This window comes from Chlorocebus sabaeus, chromosome 2 (assembly GCF_047675955.1).
Source record: "Chlorocebus sabaeus isolate Y175 chromosome 2, mChlSab1.0.hap1, whole genome shotgun sequence".
Lineage (NCBI taxonomy): Eukaryota > Metazoa > Chordata > Mammalia > Primates > Cercopithecidae > Chlorocebus > Chlorocebus sabaeus.
In genome coordinates this window covers 23,420,204-23,433,418 of record NC_132905.1, presented here as the reverse complement: position 1 = coordinate 23,433,418, position 13,215 = coordinate 23,420,204, and the positions used below count along the sequence as shown (strand labels likewise).

General features: G+C 45.1%; 1 long non-coding RNA gene across 1 annotated transcript; it reads right to left on the bottom strand.

Annotated features, from left to right (window-relative positions):
• Positions 1-5,197: 5,197 nt before the first annotated feature.
• On the bottom strand, positions 5,198-12,429 carry LOC140710266 (uncharacterized). The gene is made up of 3 exons (XR_012091223.1): positions 12,279-12,429; positions 9,691-9,810; positions 5,198-6,377 (listed from the first exon to the last, which is right to left on the bottom strand). It is a non-coding gene; the product is annotated as an uncharacterized lncRNA (long non-coding RNA).
• Between the last annotated feature and the right edge of the window lie 786 nt (positions 12,430-13,215).

Genomic DNA, 13,215 nt, shown 5'->3' with positions numbered 1-13,215 from the left:
GCCACACTCTTTTTGGCATTTCTTACTATCTCCCTGGAAGTTTCTGCAGCTGCCCTGGGTGGCTGGTCCCTTGGGGGCTACTGGGCTCTTTCTTCAGTTTTCCAAGATGGGGCTGCTGTTGCCCCTGCAAAAAGGTTTGGCCCTCAGATCTCGATTCACTCTAAAAAGCTAAGCTGGTGTCTCCAAAGCCAACAGCAGGTCCCTCTCCTGCAGAACAAAATGTGTAATTCCTCCTCTGGAACTGTGATTCCACAGAGACCTGGAAGGGGTCAGTGGTATCAGGCCCCTGCCTTCAAACTGTGTACAGTGTTCTGGGCCCTTCTAAGAGCTGCATGTCAGAAGTACCCCTCAGGGCACATGCACAGCCCCGTGAGCTGCTTCCAGCAGCTGCACTTCAGGAGTGCTGTGTCTGACTCAGCTCTGTGATCCCAGTACAGCGTCTGATCCAGAGAAGCACACAGCAAATGTTTGCTGAATAAAGGAACAGACCTTTGGCATCGGAGATATTGCAGCAAACCCAACTTTAGAAGAAAAAAAAAAAAAGGATGGCTTATTAAAATAAGCTTATGGTACAATGTTCATTGTCAAAAGTGGATGATACAATCACATAGCAAAAAAGTCCCACAAAAACCCAGTATACATTTAATAGTGTAAAGTAACATGTATATATTTGTGCACTGTGAAAATTCTAGATTAAAATGTCAGCCAAAATATTAACAGTTCTATCACTGTGCAGTTGGCTTATGTGTAGTTTTATTTGCTTCTTGAATTTTTTTCCAAAATGTGTTATAAGAGCATGTGCTGTTTTCACAATAAAAAGGAAAAGCTGTAACTATTTTTTCCATAACATAATTTTTACATAATAAAGTTTAGGGTGCTGCCTGCCTCTCTGAATCCAGAGGCAGCTGCTGGGTGCCAGGCAAGGCAAAGATATTGTGTGAGCTCAAAGTCAGCTTCCTCAATCCACAGACCCCAGGGCCACAGGACCCACACTGGCCTCAGGAGCTGCCCATTCCCCGTCCGGGTCTTTAGGATAAGGAACAACATGGATGCCAGACCTCACAGCCATCTGCCAAAATCTTACCACAGCCAGGTACATTTCTACGACTCCTTTCTCCATAAGCAAGTCAGTAAATCAAAGTGCATCTCATACACAAGGTGGGCCCTTTCTGGTAAAACACAAAAAAACTTAATCTTTGGTCCAGAAGCAGTAGATTGCGGCGGCAAGTCGGCAGCCAAAACCATTAATCTTTGCTGCGTTCCCCAACTGGCCCGAGTAGTAAAGAAGATAATACCCCAGCAGAATCAGTGACCCACTACAAATTGGTCCTGAAAGGTCCACCAGCATAAATAGACTTTTGCTGATCCAACACTTGTTAGGAACCCCAACAAAGAGACTATTGGCTCATCTGATGAGCCGCTTGCAAGGGGCCCTTGCAATGGCTGGTGATGGATGACCACCCTCCTTTGGAGGGGAAGACGCAGCTCCTGGTATGGGGCCCTTTCTCATCTTAAATTTGTCCTCAATAAATCACAGGTGCAGAGAAGCCGGCATCAGTTTCATTACACCTACATGCTCCAGTATCAATCACGCCACCATGGCGGCCTGTCTGGGCGCAGTTCATTTCAAGTGGCTGTTTCTGTCCTGATTCCGTTTCCACTGCAATGCACACCTCCAAGGGGCTGGGGCCTAGAGAACTGGAGGAAGAAGCTTTTCTGTAAAGGCCTATGCTTCCCTGGCCTTAGCACCTATTCCCTTCTTCTTCTCTATTAACTATTCCCCAAATGGGTGTCACTTGGAGCTTCATACCCAGTGCCTGTGCAAAGGGCTGAAGCCCCAGGATCAGAAAGACTTGTTTTTTGATAATAGCTCTGACATTTGCCAACTTGGAGCAAGTCATTTTACTTTGCAGAGGCTCAGCTTCCTTATCTGGAAAATGGGGCTAATGACACCTGCCTCTGGAGATGAAACAACACAGAAATAGTCGTAAAGGACCTGGCACAGCCTGGGCACAAAGTTCATGTCAGTCCCAGACCCTGCTCATCCCTGGCTAAGATGCTGGTTGAAGAGAAAGTATTGCAGGGATGGCTGATCTTGCTCTCCCTCTGGTACTCAGGCCAATGAGAAAGTGGAAATTCTGTGGTTCCTCTTTGCTGTGTCTACCTTCCTGGACCATTCCTGGTGCCAGCAAAGGTATGTCAATTATGGCTCAGAATTTATGAGGATGCTGCCACAGCTCGTTTTTTGTCTTGTTCCTTTCATTGTAGGCAGTTAAAATACACTTAAAACTAAGGACACCAGAGAGCTCTCAGACCTCTTCTTAATGCACATAATCAAATACTTTAATGTCATTAAATGCATATGTAAGGCTCATCATAAAAGCTGTGAACTTCTTTTTTAAAGAATCATAAATGGGAATAAATGGTTTCTTTTTAGGCAGGTCCTAAGCCAGTTTGCCTACAACCACTAGAGGCAGGACAGAAGCATCCCTCCAAGCCTGCCAATAGACCTCCTCCAGAGGGCACAGCCCAGCTCCCTCTGCCATGGGGTGGAGTTCTCAAAGCCTAGTGGCAGCCCTGTAAATTGTTAACTAAATGAGTAGATCTTTGAGCAGAAGAGAGGGGAGTGCAAAGGACCCAGCTCCTGAGCTGGTAAGGAATGTCAGACGGAACAAGCTTTTCAAAAAGACACTTCCATTCACTCTAAACCTACAAGAAAGCCAAAGTGACAGGGCCATTTATTTGCAGAAGAGCTGGGGAGGGGGTGGAAAGGGAGGCAGAGATAAGAAGAAGGAAGAGAGAGATAAGCAAAGGAGGGAGAGGCAGGGGGAGAGAGAGAAGGTTCGCAAAGCAGGCAGAGAGGGAGACAGAAAAGGAGAGGGAGCAGGCTCTACCCCAGGGTCCAGTGTCTCATCCATCACCAGCCATTGCAAGGACCCCAGTGGTTCAGGGTCCAATGTCTTGGCACTGCATGTTGGCTCAGAATTCTGAGACAGAGCCTACAGAGCTGCATATATATCCAATACATCTCAGAGAACAGAATATAATAGCAGTATAATAAAGATGATGATGATGATGATGTTGAACATTTACTCTGTGTCCAGTCTAATGTCTAAGTTCTTTACCAGCATGACTTCATTTAATTCTCCTAAGAACGCTATATGGTAGCTACTATATTTCATCAATTCTAAGACATACATTTTCTTTTTCCCATTTTAACACCTCTGAAATTGAGATGCTTTTTAAAATCACTATCCACCTGGCAGCAGTCTTGATGTCACTGTCATATCTGGGAACACACATCAAAACTTGCGGAACAAGTATTTGCAGCTTAAAATCCTGAGGACAATAGAGGAGTGGTTTTTAAAGAAATGTTCTCACAAACACCTGCAATGTGACAGCAGATGATAGTCTGTTGAAAAACACGAACACTGACAATGCTGAGTTCCTAAAATACTGAGTTCCTCTGAATATAAGGAAGTTTTAGGAATGTCTTAAACAAATTATTCCAATTATATTTTCCTTTTCATGTATGCATACAAAGGTCTTGTGACAAACATCTGTGTTTAAATCAACCTGAAAGTTCTTTTCATAAATATAAAAATAAAATTTTAAGTGATAAGAAAGTATGTCATGGTTTCATTAGCAATGATTTGACTTTTTTTAGTGTTTCGTAAAATAATGGTGCAACATACGAGCTCTCTAAGTCCCATCTTATAGATGAGCAAACTGAGGCACTTTTATTACTTGCTCAAAGGCACACAGATAGCCTCAACCCCAGGTCTTTCTGATTCTAGAACCTGTGTTCTCAGCCATTTTTGCTCTTCATCTCTGACATCTCTGAATTCAGAACAACATAGGTTCTGATTCCAGCGTCGCCACTTGCTGGCTTTGTGACCCATGAGACTGATGTCTAGTAGTCTCTGAGCCATAAAGCAGAAATGCTAATGAAACCTGCTTCTCAAAGTTATAGGTGGGAAAATCCATATGTGAAAAGGTTCAACAAAGTTCCTGGCCCCAAGAAAGCACCCAGGATGTAGCAGGCTGAAGGAGGGTCTACCTGTAAGTCCGCACACATCCGAATCTGAAGAGCACCCCTTTGCCTCTGCAGCAGCAGACAAAAGACTTGGGTGGCACCAAGAGCTCAGATCTAGGACTGGAACTGTGTCAGTAAAAGACGCTTTTAGCACTCTCAGGACAAGCCAGTTTGTATACACTTCCTGGTGCCTGCGAGATGCTCAACTCTTCCTTCCTACTAACAAAACAACAGCTGCAGTGACCGTAATTAGTGTATTACTTTATTATTACCATTTATATCTTTTGAATGCCCACACTTTGGGACTGTTTTAAGGCCTTTACCCACATTCTAATCTCACAATAACCCCAGGAGTAGGCACATTACAGATGAGGGGAAGGCTCAGAGAGTTGAAGAACACATAGGGCTGTCTTTGGGCGTCCTGGGCTGATTCAGAGAACAAATACGCCCAGTGTCTTAGGTTAATTTGGTACTTTGGGATCCCATGGTTCATTCCCATTAGGTCTGAGATTCAAGTTAAGAAGTCGACTTCTAAAAGTCATAAAGGATTTCTTCTCCCCCTGCCCCACACCAGTGATAAATAAAACATGTTTACCGTGGAAAATCTGGAAAATATTTATAACAAAAAGACATGGTCACATATAATCCCATTGCACAGAGAACACCTCCTGGTTTGCACTTTTTTGCTCCTTTTCTCCCATTCTTATTTCTAACCATATTTTACACAGTTTATGTTATACATGGAATTTTATATCTTGCTTTTATCTCCCGGCATAAGCATTTCCCATGTTATTAGAAACTCTTAAACATCATTTTTATTGTTACCAGTATTGTTGAATGGGTGGACCATAAGGTCCTTAACCACTCCCTTAATGTGGGAGCATTTAATGTCCACAGGCACAAACTTGTGTGCCTAAACCTTTGCTTACATTTCTATTTCCTTAGGATAAATTATTTATAATAGCATTACTGCATCAAATGATTTAAGACTCTTGATAGATATTGTCAAATTGTAATTCATATTTAAGAATATCTGTTTCAACCTTTTTTTTTTTTTTTTTTTTTTGAGACAGAGTCTCATTTCATCGCCCAAGCTGCAATGCAGTGGTACAATCTCACCTCACTGCAACCTCCGCTTCCCGGGTTCAAGTGATTCTCATACCTCAGCCACCCTAGTAGCTGGGATTACATGTGCATGCCACCACACCCGGCTAACTTTTGTATTTTCAGTAGAGATGGGGTTTCATCATGTTGGCCAGGCTGGTCTTGAACTCCTGGCCTCAAGTGATCAGCCTGCCTTGGCCTCCTAAAGCACTGGGCTACAGGCATGAGCCACCGCGCCCAGCCGAATATTAACATTTTATTGTTATTTTGATAATGAAATTTTTCTGATTGTTTTCAATTAACATATTTTTGTTTACTAGTAAACGTGAACTTTAAAGAAAAAAAAACAACTTTATTTTACAATTGTATCTGTGAATTTGTGAGGTTACAGCAAAGCAGTTAGGAGCCCCTGCCTGCTAGATTAAGCTGCGTGATTTTGAATCCTGGCCCCTCACTTACAATATGCGTGATCTTGGGATGATTATTTAACTTCTCAAAGCTTTATTTTTTTCTCATCTTTTAATAGGGCTGCGAATAATAACACCTAAATCATAGGGTCTTTGTAAAGAATGAACGAGAAATCTCATGTAAATTATACCTGGCATATAGTAAGTGTTCACTAAATATTAGCTACTTGAATTTCTTTTGCAAATTCTTTTTCATATACTTTTCTCATTTATCTTTTGAGATCTTAGTATCTTTCTTATCCATCCAAAAGAGTTCTTTCTATAGGAAGAACATTAGCCCTTTGCTACATATGTTGTGAATATTTTCTAATTGGCTTTTAAAGCTACATTCTTTCTCTCTTGATAGTCTCCCTGAGAGTATTTTAGGGCCATCCACATCTAGTGAAGCTGAAGGGAAGGGTTAGGTCTATTCAGTAAAGATATAGAAAAATGAAGGAGTTTTCATTTCCAGTGATGCACCCCAGAAAACATTGCTTCCATTCACAATGCTGCATTTCTAATAGATGAGGTAAGAATTGATGGGGTTTGTCCTACTCACAAAATGACGCCCAAGCAGGGATGCACGAAGAACGTTGCCACGGCTCCGACATATTGATGCCAAACACAGCCCGAAGCACTTCGTGTCAGGGAAGGAAGTGTTAGAGCTTTCTCGAGCCCACTCTTTCTCAGTTTGGAAGCTGTCCTCATGTTCACAAGGATATTTTGGTAGAAAACCTCCTTTTCCAGGATCTCCATTTGCCTGTCGCCACTTCTGTGTACTCAGTACTTTTCTGTCAATGAGGGTTCCAAGGAGTGAGAAAGCCTGTTTTTGTTTTCATTTTTTATGTCTATTAAAAATAAACATGCTGAGAAGCTGCCTCTTAGTCTCTTTATCAAGCCCCAAATGACGTGTAGCCCTTGTCAACTCAGCGTTGACGAATGCAATCAGCATTTACGAAATCAGATTTGTAAGGCATTGGGAATAAACTTAGCTAAGGGCAGGTTTCCCCTCCATTGATCAAAACGGGTTTTTGCCAAATGATGGGCAGTCAGTCGGTCCCTCCAAGTAAGTAGGCTACAGGCAGACAGGATGCTGTCCCCAGCCCACCCGCCTGGGCCCAGCTCACAGGACACCTGGCAGATTCTTCTGCTAAGAAAGCCGAGAAGCCCACCTCTTTATGGGTCGGCACAAACAGGGCACATTTCATGCTGAGTCAATTTAATCAATACTTTTCTTGCTTTGGAAACCCAGAGCATTTAGAGAGAGCAAAGCCACACTACACAGTAAAGCAGCTTTAAATTCTAATGAGCTTCTCTGTGCTAATTAATGACTTTGCTAACTGGAAGCTTTCTTTGTTAGAAAACACACTCTTGCCTTTCAAGATGACAGCTTTTCCTTTCCCGAATGTCTTTTATTATCAAACCAGAAAGGGACGTACTTTATTCCTCTCATCCTGTTAGAACTAATAGATTTTTATTATTTAAAAAATAATTTTCTTTTAGTAACCAGCATTGCATTTTGCCTTGTAAAATCTAGAAAGTGCAAGAGATCAATTTCTCCTAAATCCTACCTGTCACCCGCCCGGCAGGAAACGGAGTTCTAGAGGGTAAACACAGCCTCTTTGGAATAGACACAACAGTATGCCTCCTCCCACCCCCTCCCATTGCACAGTGAGATTTGGTAATTTGCAAATTGAGCAGCCATCATTATTTTTTAAGGAGCAAACAGGGTCTCCACTCCTCACTAGGAGAATGTGGCCCAATCATTTGTCTCGGCAACGCACGAATTCTAGAGCACTTGAGAATTCTTAGCCATAAAGCTGATTACTAACACAGGGATGGTTATAAAGAAAAAACTTCGTTTAAATCTGGGGAGGAGGGGAAGGGAAGATGAAGGGCAAGAAGGAAAAGGTACATAGAGCTCATTGCTGGAGTTATCAGGCCAAATCAGAGCTTGAACTCTAATTTTTTTGTGAATCAGAATTCACACGTGAATGTATGAGTGGAATTTCTCTCCCTCTCTCTTTTCTGCCTTGTTGTTGTTGCTGTCTGACAAGAGAGTCCGTCTGGGTCTCTCTGTCACTATTGCCATCTCTGTTCCTCTGTCCTTTCTGAGTACTTGATGAAGATACCCTGCCTGGAAATAATTGCATTCAGACCCCTGAGTCCCACTTAAAAGTCTTTGGGACTGATCGAGATAAATCCCATCAGGCTTTTGTTTCCACTCAAAGTGCCCCCATCATTTATTAGACGAATTAAAGTATCAATTTCTGTTTAAACATTAACAGGGTGATGCCAAATATTAGTCAGTTCCTAATAATTCTGAGGGATTAAAAAGATAATAAAAGTAATAGTCCATTACATTACCTACTTCAGCAAGATTGTAATGAACGTAATAAATTCTGGATCAGGGTTATAACAACTTCCATCTATTTAAAATGAATTTGTAGGGTTACTTTCATTAACTATGTATATGGGGAAAATGATCTGACATATTACTTTAAAAGAGCTGTAAAACCGATTAGGAGAAAATATGCTTTCCAGACAGGGATGCCGGCCACTGGGGACAACTGCATCCTTGGGAAGTTGCAACGAGCTGCCGAGATAGCCCGATTCTGTCCTTCCAGCACTATCCACTTGCTACTCTGAAAAAAATTGTGACAGCATCAGTGCTGGTGAATGACGGTAAGGGAACCTTCTTCTTCCCCTTCTCCTTTTTTTTTTTTTTTTTCTTCCCAGGTATATTCCTACTAAAGAACCAGGGCTCACTCTGGGAACTTCTGCAAGGAAATAAACCCCAGGACTGCAGCCCAGCCTGGCCTTTGGACCCCCAGGGGAAAGCTGCCATATTAAAGGGGCCCATGCCCTCATTGCTAGAGGAGACAAGGGAGCGAGCACTTGACTGCACCACAGAAATTACTGCTGTACCTCGAATGCCCGCTTCATTTATCAATTTCATAGCAGAAAAACCCATATGACTGCCTTGTTCAGTCGCACGCTAAATCTAGTCACAGAAAGCTCCCCACCGCCAGTCAAGTGTGTTACGCACAGGCCTGGATAAAGTAACTTGAAATACCACTAATGATTTATACTTAATTGAACTTCTGAGTGATTAAAGTGGCAGTAATGAATGAATAACACCCTCCTCATTCCCTTGACCACTCAGCCCAGCCTCTCCAGGCAGAGTGGGCCTCGCCTGGGGAAGTCAGCGGGGACTGCCGACCGAAGCCATCCTCTGGGCTCCCCGACGCTGCTCGTCCTGGCTCAATTGCTCTCACTTGCAGTAAATGACTCCATAAGCACCGAATCAGACCATTGATCCTTTTTATTAGATTACCCAATTGTAAGGTTAATGCATTTGCATTTGGCAAACGGAGGGTCAACTCGAATCCCGAGCAGGGATCAGCGTTTAAAAGGACACATGTGGGGAGCAACTCTGTCAACACACAGATTTGCTGGCAGCAGTAGCCAGATGCTGACGCCCTTCCTTCCCCTGGCCCTGCCACCAAAGAAGGTGCCATAAGAATTCACTTCGAGGCCTGTGTCTTCCTTAGCAGCAGCCCCCATGGGACAGCCAGGGGACCAAATCTGCTGCCCATGTCCTCCCCACCCCCAGTGCTTCTGCTTCTGGAAGAAGAAAGAATCCTGCAAAAGTTTTCAGTCACCTCAGACAGGGACAAAGGTGGATAGTTCACCTTGGGCCAGGAACCTTGCTGCCTTCTCTAAATGGAGGAGAGCCAAGACTTAAATCAGTGACAAGGACACAGCCTTCAGAAACCAAAAGTTCTTCTTTTCTGATGGTCATAGAGTCAGACAGGGGGCAGCCATTTATACTTAGGCCTCTACACCTGATGTGAATTTATTCTGGATTTTCCAAATGCATTAACCAAATGCTATTTAAGTGGTCTGCCTTCATTAGGATTTTCTAGTAAAGAAATTCATAAGTATGTTGGAAAAACATACTTTGTTGATCTCATATGAGTTCTGCATTGGAGAATATAGCCACGGTTTAGGGGAAATTAGAAGTTACCCAGAGAAATCACCCCAGAAAATCATGTCCTTTCACAGAACAGGAAACTAGGGTGCAGAGAGAATGACACTTACCCAAGGACCACCCCACCACAGTGAGTTCATGGAAAAACTCCCGTCTTCTGCCTTTCAGATCACCGTGATGGGCCATCCTCGGGTAAGAAAGCAGTACTCTCAGAAGAGGTGGTTTTGAGGCTGCGACAGTAAAGAAATCATCTTTTTATACAAATGTCTTAAGACACAAGCCATATTTCATATTCAGCTGCATAAACTAGGTCTTTGTCTAAATTGTTCTGTGGAGAACATTCGCTGTAAGTATTGCTTACAGGATGGATTTGTTCAGCATCTTGCCTCTGAGGACAAGGAAGCTGCTTTCATCATCTCCATTCTGTTCACTTTTTCTGCTGTTCACTTTCTAAAGGTGGCCAGGACGCTGGGGAACAACCCATCATGTGAAGTCAGATACTGAGGGTTCAAGCCCCAGCCCTGTCATTTACAGGCCATGTTATTGTTCTGAGCCTCAGCCTTCTTCATTGTAATAATTCCTCCTTGCTGAATTGTTTTGAGATAAATGGGATAATATATGTGAAAATGACCAGTGCAGATGAAGCTCTTATCTAGGTAAGGCTCCTTATCCATGAGTTTTCTCCCTCCTGGTTTCATAGAAAAAGAGTGATCCCCTTGGCTTTACAGGCAGCAACTGACCTGTGACAGGTAGCCTAGAGATAGCCCACATCAGTAAAGGGAGCTGTTTCCAGTCCCAGCTCTCTCTTGCTTTGCAAGAGAGGCCCAAGCCCTTGCCAGCCTTTCACTTGCCTCCTCTGCCAAACGCTGGAGGCTGTGCCTTCTTTGAATCACTGCTCAGACCTTGTCTGAGTCTCACAGGGCCTAAGAGGCCATGAAGTTAGGGGTAGGGCAATTGCTGTAACAATTCAATTACACTTCAATTGCCATAATAGTCATTCTTATTCACTTACATTTTTTCAGCACTCTGTCATTTAAGTCTTTTTTACTTGTGATTAACCTCATCTAAGCCTCTCAGCAATCCTATAAGACTCAAATGACCATGCCCATTTTACAGAAGCAGAAATGGAAGCTTACATAGGTCAAGCGACAGTCCAAAGCGACACAGCTGAGAGGGGACAGAGCTGGGGTTTAAGCTTAAGCTGGTCAGACTCCAGGATCAGTGCTCCATCACTGTGCCCTGCTCCGAGGACTCATGGTACCTTTGTGACAAGGCACAAGCCAGATGTCAGCAGGGACCCTGACCTCTCCTTCCTCTTTTAGCCAGTTGACCCATTGAGCCCCAGGGACAGGTATCTGTTCTCAGGGAAAACAGAGCATCAGAGGAGAAGGGGGAAAATAATCCCCAGGTGAGCAACAGCTGACCTCTGTGAGTTATTGAGAAAGTGCCGAGGTGGCAAGGCTGGTGGTGACAGGACCCCAGGGGCCTAAAGGAAGGGCGCTTATCTGATTGGGAGTGCATGCGGGCAGATTCTACCTAGAGATAGCTACGGCTGGGCTGTCTGGGAGGAGAGGGCAAAGAGAGGCCCCAGCTGGAATAGGCTACTAGTCCAGAAAGAAGTTCCCAGCATTAGAGCTTGCCACCCAAGAAGTTTCAGACCTGAGCAGGCCAAATCCCAAATCCCCATAGGCCATGCCATCAGCCATGGCCTCTGTTCTAAGGAGGACACACGGAATACCAGGTGTAGGGAAGCAGATGCCTGTATATGCATAGACATGGACAGACTTGGTCTCTAAGTGGGTCTGTGCTTGTCTGCAGGGGCGTGTGCATGTGTGTGTGTACATGTGCACATATGTGCCCACACAGCACCTGAGAGTGATGTGTGGGACAGTGTCTCTCTGTGCTTGTGTCTCTCTGTGAGGATGAGGGTGGGTGGGCATGTATATGAGTGACCATGGCTGGTCCCAGGACCTGCATCTATGGCCCCATGGAGGTCTTTATGCCCATGACTCAGCTGAGGTGAAGGATGATGGGGGAACAGTTGATCCCATCAGTGGGCATGTCATGATTCACAGAAGTAGGTTCTGGGGGACTGGGAAGGAAGGGTCTGCTCTGTCTTGAAGAGTCAGGAAGGGCTGCCTGGAGGAAGGGGCATTTGCTACATGGAACCTTCCTCCTGAGTCTCTCATGTGCTAGACTTGAACCAGAATGTGTGGAAACCCCTATTGCCACCCAGTCATATTTGGTCTGTCGTCCCCAGAGCAGTTTGAGATAAGCCAAGCAGCATGATGGGCTGAGGAGTTAACCAGCCTCTTCCCCTGAAATATAAACACAAGCTCCCCACCAAGTCCTGTGTTCACAGGAGGAGATAGGAGTAACCAGGACAGCCCCTGGCTACCTCTGACTCCTGGACTTGGGGCTCCTGAGTACTGCCTGGTGGGTGTTTCCCTGCTGGACTGACCTGATTTTTTATGCACAATGCAGAACAAACCCCTGTGCAGAGTTGAGCACTGCCCCTGTGACCAGGGCTCGTGCGGGCAACAGAGCTTGACTCTGTACCTCTGGCCTGGAGGATGCAGTGCCTGAAACCCACTTCTATCACCACCTCTTACTGCTGTATGATTTGGGACAAGCCCTTTCAGCAACGTGAGCCTCAGTTTCCTCATCTGTCAGATAGAGACGATTATTTCCCCCATACCTCAGTCACTGATCCTTGGTAGCTGTGCCTCAAGCCAATCAGTAAGCCCTCTGAGGTTCAGCTTGCTCATCTGTAAAACAGAGACAATAACAGCAAATGAGATCACGTGGAGAAAAGCACTTCAAAATTTAAACATTATCTGGCGTTTGAGAGAAATCACCTATGAGATGGAAAGACTCAGCCAGAGTTTCAATTCTTGGCTCCATCTACAACCCTGGCTGGGCATTTCTCAGAGGATGCAGGCCTCTGGGTGTTGCTTCAGCGGCCAAGGAGGCTCAGACAGAGAGCTCCAGGACCCCAAGGACAGGAAGGCCCAGGGACAGAGTCTGCCGGTCAGAAGGCACTGGCCCGTGGCTCCCTGGAGCTGCCCAGCAATGATTCAGGAAAAGGCTGACAAGGATATTAGCAGCGTGGGTTTTTTTAATCCTGAGTCCAGAGAAAATGCACAGTCAGGAATAAAGGCGCCCAAGAGAGCAAGGAGAAGGAGAAATAATCAGAATTAGCCAGGGGGAGGGCAGCACAAACAGGGGAAACGCAGCCCCACCAGGGTTGGAGCCTCTGCAGGACCAGCTGAGGAGGTGGCCAGGGAGTGGGCAGGCCTGGACAGGCATATGAGGGAACTTGGGCCGGCTGGAGCCCAGCGAGGAGGCAGAAGGGAAGACAGTAAAAGAAGCCATCATCAGGTGAGTCCAGCACCCTCTGAGGCTGCCGTGGGACGCCCTGGCCACAAGGCAGTGGAAAGGGTGCTGCCAGAGGGCTTCAGTGCTCTGCCCCGCATTGTTCACGGGCTCTGGATGTGGACACTGGGTTTTAGAGTGACCAAGAGACTTCCCAGATCCTGCAGAAAGGCTGCAGAAGCCTCTGCAGGCAGCAGGCCTTCACACCCCACTCCCTCGAGGCTGAAACCAGACAAACGTGACAGAGACCATGGCCCTAA